The sequence below is a fragment of the Ziziphus jujuba genome, chromosome 2, assembly GCF_031755915.1.
Source record: "Ziziphus jujuba cultivar Dongzao chromosome 2, ASM3175591v1".
Lineage (NCBI taxonomy): Eukaryota > Viridiplantae > Streptophyta > Magnoliopsida > Rosales > Rhamnaceae > Ziziphus > Ziziphus jujuba.
The window spans coordinates 6,703,805-6,720,432 of NC_083380.1; the positions used below are offsets into that span (position 1 = coordinate 6,703,805).

At 34.8% G+C, this 16,628-nt stretch overlaps 1 pseudogene; it reads right to left on the minus strand.

Annotated features, from left to right (window-relative positions):
• Positions 1–3,047: 3,047 nt before the first annotated feature.
• LOC107417479 (receptor-like protein EIX2) lies at positions 3,048–11,302 on the minus strand (annotated as a pseudogene).
• Positions 11,303–16,628: the final 5,326 nt, after the last annotated feature.

Below are 16,628 nucleotides of genomic sequence, written 5' to 3' on the forward strand. Positions count from 1 at the left end.
ACCACTGCCAAAATATACAGAATTTGAAGCTGAATTGTTTTATAATAATATTAGACATACAGAGGATAAAGTATACAAATTTTCAGATAAACATAATTTCTTTTGGATCTGTTTTGAAATTTTTACTTACGAACCATACTGAAATCGTACAAAAAAACCAGACAGAATGCATAAATTCAAAATTTCATAATAAATTGAAAGCAGATCCAAATCAACCCAAATAAATTTATACAGATTCATAAACATGTCTTTTTTCATATATATAAATTTTAGTTCCAAGATAAACTTTTAAGTATTTTCAATAAAATCAAACAATCACTCTGTACAGATTCCCATATAAATTACATATTAGGGTTTCAACAGTAATACTTCAATTTAGCCTTAATCAATGCTTCTAAAACCCCAAAATATGTGAAACAATCTCATATAACATAAAATAGATCAGAAAACCAACCTTGAGCAACTTCAAAGATTCAAGATCTTCCTTTCTATGCCCCAAACTCGTTCAGAAATTAAAATCTCCAAAGATACTGGATCCCTAACAATCTTAAATGAATACCAAAACCCTAAATTAAGATCGGATGCTCTTAATATTAACCCTAATAGATTTTAGGGTTAGAAGAAAAAGAAGAAGAAGAAGACGACTTACCCGATACCCTAGCATCGTAAAGTTGAAAACAACGTAAAAGTAAAAATAAACGTATTTTTTCCTTCCTTTTTATAAAACCTAAAATATAGTAAATACTCTTTTTTTTTCTTTTTTTTTTTTCAATTTCCTAATAGAATTGAAATATACTTATAACCAAACCTATTAGGATAAAAACTCTATTTTTTTTTCTTTAAAAAAAAAAGTTATCTATAAAACCTTTTTTAAATATATATATATATATATATATATACCCGTATATTACATGATTGTCTAAAGTTTTACACTTCTTCAAAATCCTAACAAAGAGGTTGAATAAGAAAATGCTACCAAGTACTCTCCATCATTGTTTAAAGCCATTAAAATGGTTAATGTATTGTCTTAGCTCCTTTTAACTGATGTAATATTGCTGTCTAACTAGAAAAAAAAACATGCACTCACAATCAATGAAGACAAGATTTTATCAATGAATATGTCTAAATGAAAGAAAAAAAAACATACACTCACAATTAATGAAGATAACCAATGAAGGTCTAATTTCTCCACTCAGGCTCAAGAATTCATACCTGCTAGAAGAATCATGTGGATTATGAAGATTAAATTCAACTGCGATAACAGCTCCAGTAGTGTTCTCAAATCTTATTTCTCGCCATTGATAACAGTTGCTTCTTCCCTTCCACGAAGAAAGCCAGTTTTCTGGATCATAAAGGTGATTCTTGAAGTCCAAAAGAGCTTTTCAATCTGAGTCCAAGCAATTCACCATCTCAGCATCAGTGCTAGGAGTAAATTCTCTTGTCATAAAGCAGAGAATCAGTAAATGGAAGCCATGCAATTGTTTCCATTAGGTACAACCTTTCTACCAGACACCAGAAACAAAGGCTCAATTAGAACTTTAGTTTTAGTAAAGAGGACGAAGAAACTTTGAAGTCAAAGTAATATATAAACAATTTAACGTGGTGGCTGCATTTATCAGTATTTTCTTTTAACCAAATAGTAAATGTATTTGCCATGAAAAGAAATTGTTAAAAGCTAGTTTCTCCATTGTCGCTCCATGGTGATGACAAATTGTAGTATAGACTCAATACTGTCTATATATGTAACCTGAAGCTCCTGTTACACACACCACCTTTTGCTCTCCACTCATAACATCTCTCTCTCTCTCTCCCCGCTCTGCTCTGGACCTTTTGTCGAAGTGTGTCCTAAGTATCACTCTTTTTTCCATCAGTGCTAGATGTTGTTATAATGGGAAAGAAATGGAAACGAAAAATGGGAAAGAAAATTAGATACAATGTAAATGACAATTGACCAAACCCATGTACTAAAACGTTGTCACATGGATTACCTTCTAAATTTTTAATACAAATGTTGGCTTTTTTTTTTTTTTTTTTTTTTTTTTTTTTTTTTCTATTTAAAGAAAAATTCCAATCCGTATTGGAATCATTGAATCAGAACTAGTAAGAGAAATATCAACGAATTGAAGCTTTTGTTCAGCAGGAAAACTCCACCTGACAAAATGAGAAAAAAGTTTCTATTCACTATTCACACTTGTCAAAGTTTGGTTACCGTAAATGCTATAGAAAGATTGATGCAATGGGATTTCCTAAAAGTTGGACGTTCAGTCCAATTATTTTATATATAACAAGCTGATCATAGGCTTCTCAATCCCATAATTAAGGTAAAAAACATATAGCAGCATATCATTTCCTTCTTCTTTTTTTATTTTATTTTATTTTATTTTATTTTTTAGGTAAATAGCTGCATATCATTTCCTTCAATATTGATTTGAACACAACGTTTATATAAAATAACAAATTAAAGTAAGGATGGGAAAGTGAAACAAAAGAATTGATATATTTTGTAATTATATACATAATCTATATGTTGAGGAAACCTTTCTCCTTCAGGCCTTCAAGCAGTGTTTTCATAAACTCACTTCCAAAGAAATGAAGTTGACACCCAAACCTTTTCTTCTCTTTTAGGATATATATTTGGACCAAATAGTTTGGTGAGGTTTCTCACTTTTCCATCTTGAAGTTAAGAACTTTTCCTTAGACCACCATCACATCATTAAACCTTCACAATTTTTACTCGTACAAAAATTGAGATTTTCAAATATAATACAATACATGCCTCCCTCCCTTCTACGGAAAAAAAAAAATAATTATAATAAAGAGAAGAAAAACAAATACTTTGAAGCTTGAAATGTAGATGATACATAAGTAATAGTTCATAGATGAGAAGCACATTTTCAAATTAACATAATACTATTTCGAAATGAAACTATAGAAGAACTATTGAGTGAAAAGGGAACTTGACAAGTAAAATGAATTGACATAAACCAGTAACAAAGAAAGCAGGGTATGCATTTCAAGAAGACTAAGTGAAGAAAGAAAACAGACTCTCATCTTCTTTGGTTACTCCCTCGATTCCTCTGCTGTCTGGTTCTGTATTTCAACCACAGATATAGTATTCTATCTAAAACTTTCTCAACAGCATCGAAGTAGGCTACACTCCAAGACCTTTTCATCGTGATTACCAGATAAGGAGCAAGAATTCCTGCTGCAAATCCCAATCCAATGCTCAAGCAAAACCATTTGTCAACTAAGCTGTCAACACTTGTATTAGCCTTTGGAGTAGTCAATCCCTTTTCTGGATCATCATCATCATCATCATCACCTGGGCATTTTACATCAAGTGGAATGCCACAAAGGCCAATGTTTCCAGCAAAAGAAGGTGCATCAAAAGTTGACATATGATGTGTATAAGGGATCCTACCAGAGAAGTTATTGTTTGACAAATTAAGGAACCCCAAAAATGACAGTGATGCCAAACTTCGAGGAATAGCATCTGAGAACTTATTAGTTGAGAGATCAAGCGATGACAATTGCTCCAACTTTGAAATGCTCTCGGGAATGTGTCCACTGATATGGTTTCTGGACAAGTTCAGAAACACTAAACCTGACAATTTTGTTATCTCTCTTGGAAGATCTCCACTCAAATTATTTCCTGAGAGATCTATGCCGACCAAAAGGGAGAGGATCTTGCTGAAACTCTGAGACTGGTCTTTCAGAGTCACAACAAAGTTTTCTTTATAATAGGTAGTCCCATACATCCCATAGAGCAGATAACGGTTTATGATTTGCTTTTGTTTCATAGCTTTGAAATCTCCAAAACTAGCAGGAATGCTGCCATGGAACTGATTTCTTGCCAGATCTAAAACTTGTATCGAACTTAAATTTGATAGCACTGGTGGAAGTTCTCCTGAAAATGCATTGGCTCTCAAGCTAAGAATTCTCAGTCTTTCGAAACCTTTCCCCATCCATGGTGGGATTCTACCAATTAATCTGTTGTTTCCAAGATCGAGTGTCTCCAAACTTGCTAAGTTCTGGAAAGATGACGGGATCTCTCCAGAGAACTTGTTGTCATTTAGGTGCAATGTTTGAAGCAAACTTAGGTAACCTATGATGGCAGGGATTTTTCCAGACAAATTGTTGTTACTATAGGTCCAGTGCTTTAATATAAAAACAATTGGCAAAGCTTGATGGAATGCTACCTATTAAGTTGTTCTTAGAAAGATCAATGACTTGAAGACCAGGATTGTTACCTGTAGAAGCTGGGATTTCTCCATTTATCTGGTTTCCAGAAATCGAGAGGAAAACCAAGGAACCACTTGATTTATCTGGAATAATACCGGAAAATTTATTTTTGGAGACGTCAAGAAAGTAAATTTTTCCGGCTGAAAGAGGAATGGACCCTTTGAAGAGGTTTGAGCTGAAATCAAGCACTGCATTTGCAGCTAAGTTTAGTGGACTTGGTAGATGACCTTCTAATCGATTAAAAGAAACATTCAACCATGAAAGGCTAGAGGAATGTTCCCAAAACCAGTTGGGTATGGAGCCAGAAATGTTAGTATCTGATGTTGGAGACAGAGGACTAAAGGAGAAACCAAGAAAATTGATTTTTATTAATATAAAACAATTGGTACACTCTCACGTATAAAGAGAGCAACACACTCACTCACACAAATGAGCAACACACACTAACACACTCACACTCACTTTATTTTTGACTTACACTAGGACACAAAACACCTTTTCACACTCTTCTCACTCAAAGGACACACACTCACACTCACACGTACAACACTCTCTCTTTTTTCTATTGCTATTGGACATGACACTTAACTCATACATCATCACCTATTTATAGAAGAGAAAGTCGGTTGTGGATACTTCTAGAAATATTTAATTATAGATCTTTTTCTCACCACTTCCAAGGCACTAGTTGTTCTCCATTTTTAAAGAGAAAACAAGATAACTCTAGATTCTTCTAGGGAGCTAAGTCGGCATTGATATTTATCAATACTCCCCCTCAATGTCGACTCTCTTGATTGATTCTCTATTCACCATGTTGAGCATTTCTCTTAACTTTGTAAGCTTGGTAATATTGAGTGCTTTAGTGAATAAGTCTGCCGCTTGATCTTCCGTTTTAACGTGTTGCATTTTAATTTCTTCTAGCAGTACTTTTTCTCTGATAAAATGATAATGTATCTCCACATGTTTTGTCCTTGCATGAAATACCGGATTCTCCGCCAATTGTATTGCTGATTGGTTATCACAATGGAGAGAAACTGCATAGTCAACTTGTTGATGTAAATCTTTAAGTAGTTGTCTTAACCACATACCTTCTTGGCCTGCCATAGCAGCTGCTCTATATTCTGCTTCTGTAGTTGACAGAAACACAGTTGGTTGTCTTTTACTGCACCAAGATACTGCTCCTGAACCAAGGCTGAATATATATCCAGTAGTCGATCGTCGTGTATCATGATCTCCAGCATAGTCGGCATCACAGTAACCAACCAACTTGCATTCCTCTCCTCTTTTATATAGAAGCCCCAAGTTTATAGTGCCTTTAACGTACCTTAATATTCGTCGGACTGCTTCCAAGTGAGGTTTCTTTGGACTTTGCATATACCGACTTACAACTCCAACTGCAAATGAAATATCTGGCCGCGTCAGTGTTAAATAGATAAGACTTCCTACCAATTGTTGGTACATAGTAGCATCCTCCAAGTCTTTTCCTTCATATGCAGATAGCTTAGCATTCACCTCCATTGGAGTTGATATTGGCTTGCAGTCCAACATTCCAAATTTTTGTAATAGATTCTTTGCATACTTTTGTTGACCAAGAAATAAACCTTTCTCTGTTCGGTCAACTTCGAGTCCAAGGAAGTGCTTGAGCTCCCCAAGTTCCTTCATCCGGAAGCGAACTGATAAATTTCTCTTTGTTTGAGAGATTTCATCTTCATGATCTCCTATGATAATTAAATCATCCACATATACTAGCACTATTGCTAGTTTTGTTCCTTCAGTCTTCACAAATAAACTAGAATCTGCAGAAGATACTATATATCCACTTTGAAGAAGGAACTCTGCAATCTTACCGTACCATGCCCGCGGAGCTTGTTTTAGACCATAAAGTGCCTTCCTTAGCTTGCACACGTACTCTAGATTAGTTTTGCTTTCAAAACCCTTTGGCTGTATCATATAAATTTCTCTGTCTAGATCTCCATTCAAGAAGGCATTCTTCACGTCCATCTGCCACAGCTTCCAGTCTTTACTTGCTGCAAGTGCTAGTAGAACACGTACGGTAGTGATCTTTGCTACTGGACTAAACGTCTCATCATAGTCTAGTCCATATTGCTGTGAGAATCCTCGTGCGACTAAACGAGCTTTATATCTTTCAATTGATCCATCATGATGAGTTTTTATCTTGTAAACCCATTTATAGGATATGAGTTTTACAGTTTTGGGTTTAGGCACCAAATCCCAAGTTTGGTTTTGATTTAATGCAGAAATTTCTTCTTCCATAGCCTTTCTCCATTCATGATATTTAGATGCTTCTTCATATGATGTAGGTTCTTTTATATCCTCCATTTCTGTTATTACTACATTAGCGTACCTGGGATTTGGTCTTCGTTGTCTGCTCGATCTTCTTGGTTGTGGAGTTGTCTCTTCGTCATTTTGTTGAAGATTCGACCCGATGTTCTCTGGTATTCCTTGATGTACACCAGACCGCCAGGGACTTTGAGATGATATCGTAGGCTCGTCTGCTACAGTCGGCTCGTCTTCTCCTTCATTTGTTGGCTGGCATGCTTCATATTTTTGCTCCCCCATATTTTGTTGCAGCTTGACCTCAATCTCCTTTGAATTTGGCAACTCTGTATTTTGAGGTGCCCACCAAGAAGATGCTTCATCGAACACCACATTTCGTGAAGTATAACATCGCCCAGTATTAGGGTCACAACATCTCCACCCTTTTCTTTGGCTATCATATCCGACAAAAATGCATCTTATTGCCTTCTTATCAAACTTCATGCGTAAGTGAGAAGGCACAAACACATAGCAAACACAGCCAAAGATTCGAAAGTGGCTTACTGTGGGTTTTATGTTCCACAGTTTTTCAAAGGGTGAGAGGAATCCTAACTTTGCTTGAGGGAGCCTATTAATCACATGAGCTGCTGTATTCATGCACTCGGCCCAAAATCTTCCTGGAACATTTTTTGCATGTAGCATGCTCCGACATGTTTCTGCAAGATGTCGGTTCTTTCTTTCCGCAATACCATTTTGTTGCGGAGTATTTGGACACGTCAATTGATGTCTTATTTTGTATTCTCTTAAATATTGTATAAATTCTCTTGAGGTATATTCTCCCCCATTATCTGTGCATAAGCACTGTATCCTTTTGCCTAATTCTCTTTCTACTTTTTCCTTAAATTGCTTAAATTTTGAAAAGGTCTCAGATTTTTCTTTCATAAAGAAAACCTAGACGTACCTTGAAAAATCGTCAATGCATGTCACCATATAATGCATGCCTCCAACTGATGACTGCTTGATACGCCCGAAGACATCAGAGTGAATGAGTTGCAGAGGCTCTTTTGCTTGGAACTTTGAATCTTCAAATGGTAGTTGATGTGCTTTGCCGTATTGACACCCTGCACAGATTGTGTCGACACCGACATCGAGTTGGGGAAGACCCTTGAGCATTGACTTTTTCATCATCACCTTCAACTTTTTGTAGCTGACATGTCCTAACCGTGCGTGCCAAAGGATTGATGTCTCGTTCCTTCTTGTCTTGTTTACATAGGCAGACTCTGCTGACATCACATAGATAAATTCCAATCGCCGTCCCTTCATTGTTGGTGTACCAGAGATTTTAAGGTCTCGATACACCTTAACATCCTCAGGTCCAAACAATACATAATTTCCTAAAGATGTTAGTTGAGCTACTGACAGCAAATTCTTCTTCATTCCTGGCACATGATAGACATCTTGCAGTTGAACTTGATGGCAACTAAAACGAGGCATGATTGCTGCCTTACCAACGTGAGCTATCGGCAATCTTGAGTCATTTGCCGTCACCACCATACGCCCTCCTTTATACTCTATCATGCTTTGCAGCTTCTCTCTATCTCCCGTCATATGATTTGAACTTCCAGAGTCTATAATCCAATCATTTTTATAATCAATGCACCTAGGGATAACCACTGCAAGTGCCATTTCCCTTTCTTGCATTGAACTTGAGCCATCCATGAGCTCAGCAGTAGCCAAAGATGCTTCAACATCCCATTCATCTTCACTTATATTATTTTGAGGCTCTGGGATAACTATATTACTTTCTGTAAATTTCTTCCTTAGTCTACAGTTTTTAATATAATGTCCTTTTCTTCCACAGTTGAAGCATCTTCCATCATTTCTTTTATTTTCAAAAAATCGTCCATTATTTCTTTTATTTTCTAAAAATTATTGTCTATTTCTATTATTCCTTTGTTCTCCTCTAAAATCTTCTCCATGTTGTTTTACCTTATTAAATTTTTGTTGTTTGGGTCGGCCTTTTCTTCTGCCGCTAAAGAGCGCTTCTTCATCGCTCTTTAGTGAGACCCCAGCCATTTGTTTGATCATATTTTCTTGATCAATAAGTAAATTTTCTAATTCAATCAATGAAGGTTGGACTGGCCAACCTTGAATGGCTGAAATAAATCCTTTAAATTCGGGTCTCAACCCATGTAAAATTATTCTCCTCATTCTAGATTCTGTAATAGGAGAACTAGGATCTAACTCAGTAATTTCGCGACTAAGAGTTTTTACCTTGTTGAAATATTTCTGGATTGTCATGTCGTGCTGTGTTGTTGACAGTAATTCACTCTCGAGAAGCTGCAACCTTGTGTCGTTCTTCCTTGAGAAGAGTCTTGCAAACGTGTCCCAGGCCTCTTTTGGCACTTCAGTATCCCATATGTACTCCAACATCTCTTCTTCAACTGTAGATTTAAGGGCAAACATTGCCTTACCAGCTTTGATATTCCACTTCTTCAAAGCCTCAGCATCCTGTGGTTGCTCGACTTCACTGCCAGCTATGATCTCCCAGAGATCTTGGCCCTTCAAATATGACTTCATGCACGTTGACCACGTGCCGTAATTCTGACTGTTGAGCTTCTTAATACCTCCACCAACTTGAAGGTCTCCCATTATGGTTGCTGGAAATTCCCGCAGCACTACGTAACCTTAGTCTTGACTGCGTGACCACGAACAAGAAGCTCCCACAAAGTCGAACTTGGACCAACCAAGCTCTGATACCAAAAATGTTGGAGACAGAGGACTAAAGGAGAAACCAAGAAAATTGATTTTTATTAATATAAAACAATTGGTACACTCTCACGTATAAAGAGAGCAACACACTCACTCACACAAATGAGCAACACACACTAACACACTCACACTCACTTTATTTTTGACTTACACTAGGACACAAAACACCTTTTCACACTCTTCTCACTCAAAGGACACACACTCACACTCACACGTACAGCACTCTCTCTTTTTTCTATTGCTATTGGACATGACACTTAACTCATACATCATCACCTATTTATAGAAGAGAAAGTCGGTTGTGGATACTTCTAGAAATATTTAATTATAGATATTTTTCTCACCACTTCCAAGGCACTAGTTGTTCTCCATTTTGAAAGAGAAAACAAGATAACTCTAGATTCTTCTAGGGAGCTAAGTCGGCATTGATATTTATCATCTGAGAAATCCAATTCACTGACATTCTTTTGCGACTTAAACCAAGCTGGGAATGAAGGACCCAAATGGCATGAATGCATATCAAGAGACCAGAGTTGGAATGGAGGAACCCAATCGGAACTGATGTTCATGGTGAAAGAGTTTGGAGATAGGTATAAGAATTCCAGCTTGCCTAGCTTTGAAAAATGTGCTTCAGTAACTATACCCATCAAATGATTGGAAGAAACATCGAGATAATACAAATCAGAAAGTTGTCCCAAACTTTCTGGCAAAGTTCCGTTTAGCTCATTTCTTCCTAGACTAAGAAAAACGAGACTCTTGAGCTGACTAAGCCATTGTGGTAATTTACCAACCAAGTGATTTTGTGACAGGTCCAAGTTTAGCAGACTAGGCAGTGGCCTTTTAGAAAGGCAACTTTCTATTCGTTCAAGGAATTTAGGTAAAGTTCCAGTCAAGTTGGTACCTGATATACGAAAATACATCAGGTTGCGGAGTTTGCCAATAGAGCTTGGAATCTCACCCTCAACATTATTGGAACCAAGGTTCAAGTCGGTGAGAAATGTCATGTTTCCAATGGAGGCAGGAAGTTTCCCATGTAGTTTATTGCCACCTAAATCAAGAACTCTTATCTTCTCCCATCTTCCTCTAAACAATTGATAGCAACTTGCTCTAAGATTGTAGTTACTATTAAGAATTAAACTCTGCAAATTAGGAAGGTTGCTAAAACCAAGTGGGATTCTTCCAAAGAAGTTATTTAAGGTTATATCAAGAGCAACAAGGCTGGTAACATTGACAAGCCAATTAGGCATTTTTGAATTCAACTTGTTGTAACTGAGATCTAGGACAGCAAGAGAAGTTAAATTCACAGAGGTGAGAGGCGGAATAGTACCAGATAAACTACAATCAGATAGATGCAACTCAGTTAAGAATGGGAGCTTGGTCAGGGACTTTATCCATTTTGATCCTACCTCTGAAAGATCAACTTCATTCATCACAAGATGCTTTAGAGAGACGAGACCTGTTACCCATTCAAGATTATCAACAAGTAAACTCAAAGACTCGAGATCAAGATACTGCAAGCTAGACAAGTTTCCTAAATTTGGAGGAAGTGCACCACCAAACCCAGCATTTGAGAGGTTTAGATATAGCAAATTTTGAAAAGATCCAAAAAATTCAGGAATTGTGTTGTCATAGAATGTGTTGAAACTCAAGTCCAAATGCCTTAAGGACTTCAGCTTTGTTAATGAAGGTCTAATTTCCCCACTGAAGCTTCCGATTTCATACCTGCCAGAAGAATCAAAATCTTGCAGATGAGGATTATAAAGATCAACTGCATAACAGCTCCAGTAGTGTTCTCACAGCTTATTCCCCTCCATTGACAGCAGTTGCTTCCCTTCCATGAAGAAAGCCAGTTTTCAGGATCATGAAGACCGTTCTTGAAGTCAATTAGAGCTTCTCGGTCTGACTTCAAGCAAATCATCGCCTTAGCATCAGCGTTGGGAAGAAATTCACCTATAATTGAAAAGCAGAAAATCAGTAACATTAATGGGAGACCTGTAATTGTTTCCGTCATAGGTAAAACCTTTATGCAAGAAACCATAAACAAAATTTGAAGAGTATAAATTTTGTTTTAGTGAAGAGGAAGAAGAAACTTTGCATTCAAAGCCTGCAAAAGTGGTTGTATTTATTCTTGGAAAAGTTAGCGCTGATTAATAATATAAAATTGCTAAAGGCACCGTCTTGGTTCAGCATTACACGGTGATAACAAATGGTATAGACACATTACAGAATTTGGAGACAAGTAGGTCCAATTTCAAGCCAATGAGGAAACGACTGAGAAAAAGCTCTCTCGGTGAGTGATCTCTCAAGCTTTTACGCAGAAAATAATAACGTAGATAATAACCATTTCTTCAACAAAAGGCTTACATTAATGATGACATTTGGCATATAGTTGACATTAGTTGCATCATTCATACCTTCTGATTCTTCAAACCAGATTTTTCTCTTTTTATATCTCTGTTAATAGAATAGATTTGGATACCGACTGATTTAGTGGAACAAAACAGGCACAGCTTATGATTAAAACAAAGGGCAAATAGAAGGAACCTTTAAAGCATTCTATAGTAGGATTTTTGCCTTTCATGACTAAAGTCTAAGATATAATATAAACTAAAGTAGGTTTCATTCAAATATTTTCTCATTGCCAATGTGAAAATATAAATCCGACACTCAAGCTGTCTCTCTGTTAGGAAACCAGAAATAAAATGCCATGTGATAATGCTATTACTGTGTACCTTACATTGACGTAAATTTTTTTATTCTTACCTAATTCTTTGCCAGATTTTATGCAGAAAACTATAAAAGTATAACAAAAATGGTTACAAGGAAAAGCCCATATTACTTGTTTAATAAGGTAATAATGACATCAGCTTCAATTTTCCAAAATTTGTTGCAATTTATTCCACAAAGCCGGCTTACTTTAACAATGACATTCCAGAGAGTGTTTTAGTGGGAGGAAAAAACTGTACAGCATTTGATTAAACGAGTAAATAGATTTATCCTTTAAAGCATTCTATATTTTATTGTATGATATTTGAAAAGTTTTTCTTTAGGCATTGGGTAATAATCATCCAGTGTTTACCTAGCTTACAAAACTATTCATTTTCACCACCTTCAATTTCCAACTCATTGAGGATCTAAGCAGGTCATTTTTCCAAGTCAATGTGGAAGCCACTGAGAAAATGTCTTCTTTTGTTTCTACTCGGCTATCTTGTGAAAGGTCTCTGCCACCTTTTGTGCAGAGAAGAATGAAATATAACAAAAATGTGTATAAACAGGTCTATATAACTTGTTTAATGTAGATAATGATGATCATCAACTTCATTTTTCCAAATTTGTTGCAATTTATTCCACAAAAGGCTTACTTTTAAATAATGAGATTTGGCATTAGTTGGAATTTGTTGCATCTTACCCTTTTTCTTAAATTATGCACTCCCTCTTTTCTTTCTCTGTTTGCCTGTTTTCCAAGCTGCTGAGATTTTGGAAAGCTTCGTACAGACTGATTTAGGGTGGGAAAACAGGCATTAAATTGGATTAAAATAAAGGGTAGATAGATCCATTTCACATATAGTGCATGGTATTTGAAGCGTATTCCTTCAGGAGTTGGGTTATAATCATCTCGCTTTTGCCTTTTTTAATTTTAATTTCTACTCTCCCCTTTTTTAATTTTAATTTGTTCCCGACCTCTGTCGCTTGGTTTTAAACATCAATCATCGTTACTGTAGTTTTGTTTATAGTACAAATCAGAAAATAAAGAAGAAGAATGGATAAAGAAATCAAACACCAAATCTTCTATCATGGAAATACCATTTCTGTTACTCTTGGCAACAAGATCCATATCAAATGGAAGAGATTAGGAATGCCCCACATAAAATAGTTGTTGGATAATATGAGGAAGGTTATTTTAAATGGAGGCTTGGGTCTTTAAAATTATTTATAGGTGTAAAAAAAAAAAGCTATGCATGCCTTTGCACCTTAGAATTTCTTCACATAATACATTTCTTCATGATATAATTTATACAAGTATGAAATGAAGCTAAAAATTCTTTTCTAATACTATATGCCATCTTCACTTGTAAATGGTAGTATAGGAAAGTTCTGTTATATTGAAATTCTCTGTTTCAACCAGTCACGGTCTTCTCTCCAGCTTGAACATCAAGAAGAGACGTATTTCTCTTCTATATTTACCATGCATGCATTTGGAAAAGTCTATGGGAATCTGGTATTATAAAATTATATAAAAAGTAATCACTTTCTAGTATTTGACGAAAAGTGTATTTTAATAGTAAGTGACTCTCAAGGCAACTACGTCTCTTTACCAAGTCGGTGACAAAGCAATTTTCTCTTCATGATATTGATATACAAATTTCTCTCCTTATTAAAAAAAATAAAAAAACAAAAACAAAAACAAAAAAAGCAAATTTCTTTCCTCTTAGCTCCCTTTATGGTAAACAAGAATAATACTATAACATAATAACAAAAATGGCTACAAAGCAAGTCATGTTATTTGTTTAATATAGATAACAGTGATCATCAGATTCATTTTTTCTAAGTGTTTTGAAATTTATTCCACAAAAGGCTTTGTTTAATAATGACATTTGGAATAATAGTTTGAATATGTTGCATCCTTAGCTTTTGATTTTATGCTAATTTTCAAATTTTCTCTCTTTTGATTTTCTGCCAACTTTGTGCGTTCTTTAAGCTTTCTCTCTCCCTTTTTTAATTTTAAATTGTTTTTTTCCAATCTCTTTCTCTTGGTTTAAACGTCAGTCACATTTACTGTAGTTTACTTTATAGTACAAATCAGGAAAAAAAAAAAAAAAAGATTAAAAGTCCTTGGGCCACCTTCTCTACAAAGTTCCTCCATTCAAATTTTGACAAGTGTTATAAAATTTAGTTGACTAGAAATTTAACCAGCCAAATGAGCCAAATCAAAATAGAAAAAAAAAATTATTGAGAAAAAAATTATTAAATTTGGAAAAAATTATTTTTAGGTGTTAAAAATTGAAAAAGAAAAACTAAAAAATTAAAATGAAGAAAAAATTAAACATAGAAATTTTTACTAGGCAAATAGGAAAAAACATTTCCAAACATTTAACTAGGGGAAATTTTCAATGAAGAGAAATTTCAAGTGGAAAAATGAGGGAAAAAAAAAATTTAAGTCCTGGTCAGCTAATTTTTGCCACTTTGTTTAAATTTAAATAGGAGAACTTTGTAGAGAAATGTGGTCGAGGGACCACCTGATTTTTCTGTAGTAACAAGAATGGTTTATAGAATATAATATAAAATATATAGGTCAAACGGATGAAATAGATGATGCGTTTGTTGTTAATCCATATTTATCTAAAAAGTTTAACATGATAACGAATCAGATAACAAATGACCCATTAAACTAAATAATAAATTTAAATATGAATATTTTTGGCTTCCATTAATTTAATAGATTATATTTAAATAAGTAAAATTTAATATGAATACGATATGATACACACAATTTCCTTTCCACATGACCCATTGCTAAGCTTTCATTGTCCCGTGGACAATTTTACATTTGGTGGGTAGCACAAATACCTACTTCTTTCACAATAGCTTCTTAGAAAGTCAATAAGGAAGCCATTCAGAAAATTCCATGTGATAATGCAACTGTGTCTGTTACCTGATATTGATGTCAATATTTTATCCTCAGCTTGAACTTCTCTGCTAGCTTTTATGCAGAAAAGTATAAAGTATAACAAAAATTGTTACTAGCAAGTCCATATTACTTGTTTAGAATAGAAAATATGAAACATCAGCTACATTTTTCCAAATTTTCTTGCAATTTATTCCACAAAATGGGCTTACGTTAATAATGACATTTCACATAGTGATTAATATCTTGTGCAAGCTAGAGAGGTTTCTTAAACGTCGAGGAATTGCACCACTAAGCTTAATATTTGAGAAGTTTAAATACTAACTTAGTATTTTTGTATTGTTTATTTATTAGTATAAAAATGTAATTTTATTGCATAAACAAATAATTTTCAACATTCCTTTTGAAATTTTTGTCCAAAAAAATTAAAATGGTTATCATCAATATTTATTTGGAAAAAAAAATGGTATAAAAGCAGAGAAGATATATATTGTAAAACAATTAAATTGATAAAAAATATTTTTGATATTAATTTGTGTTGAGCATAATATGGAGATTATAAAGTTAAGGGATCTTCCTCCTTATTTAACATTTACTAGAAATGAAAAATTTTTCACACCAAAAAAAAAAAAAAAAAAAAAAATCCCAAACGTAAAATTTTAATAAGCTGGGCTGAAATTTGGCATATATAGGCGGGAAATTTGGCCCAATACCCTCATAGGGACGAGGTTAACGATTTTTGCCCTCTCATTTGATATCTTTTTTGTTCTACCCTTTCAATTTTTTATAATCCCAAAATATCCTTATATCCAAATTAAATATTTTTATTCCTTTTTTTTTTCTATGTTTTTTTCTTTCTTTTCTTCCGACTTTTCTCTTCTCCTTATAATCAATATCCAGACCATTAGGAGCCCTCTGTTTTCTTTCGCATCGGCCGGATTGTAAGCTTGGAGACTGCGTTTTGAAGGAGATGGTGAAGAGGCGACTCAGAGAGAAAACTGCAGGGTTTTAGAGAGCCCTAGGAGCAGAAGCAGAAGCAACAGGTAGGCAACAGCAAAGTAGGAAAGCATGAGGCTCATTCGATCAATTACTGGTAATCTTCTCCTCTCCATTTTCAAATTCTTAAGCTTTTCCCCAGACATTTTCTTACTCGTTTCGCTAATAATGAAATAGTTTTTTTTTTAAATAAATAATAAATTTTAGATTGTTATAATTCAGGGCAGTGTAATTCACTGCTGCGAGAGGTGGAAAGGCGATACTTTAGTGCGGTTTCAACAGAGGAATACGTAAGGAGGAACTACGCAAGCAATGTCTCTGAGCATAACACTGTTATCGGTTCTCTCACCGCGCAGAGAAGGTAGATTCTAATTTTGATTTTCTTTTTGTGGTTTTGGGATTTTTTTTTTTTTTTAAGGAGAAATTGTGAAAGTTGTGTTCTTTTTTTTTTTTTCTTTTTTTTTAATAACGGTGGTTGTAGGCATTTCTTGCTGAGAGATGTGTATGATGATATGATGCTGGATGGAGTACAGCCAACTAGGGATACATTCCATTCTTTCATCGTTGGAACCATGAAAAGCTCTTGCTTGTAGGACGCTTTCTACTTTTCTGATCAAATGAAATCCATGGGTTTGGTCCCTGATGTATGTATTTGTATATATATGCTTTTTCTTTTTTTTTTTCTTTTTTGTTTTTTTTTTTCACATAGATCTAC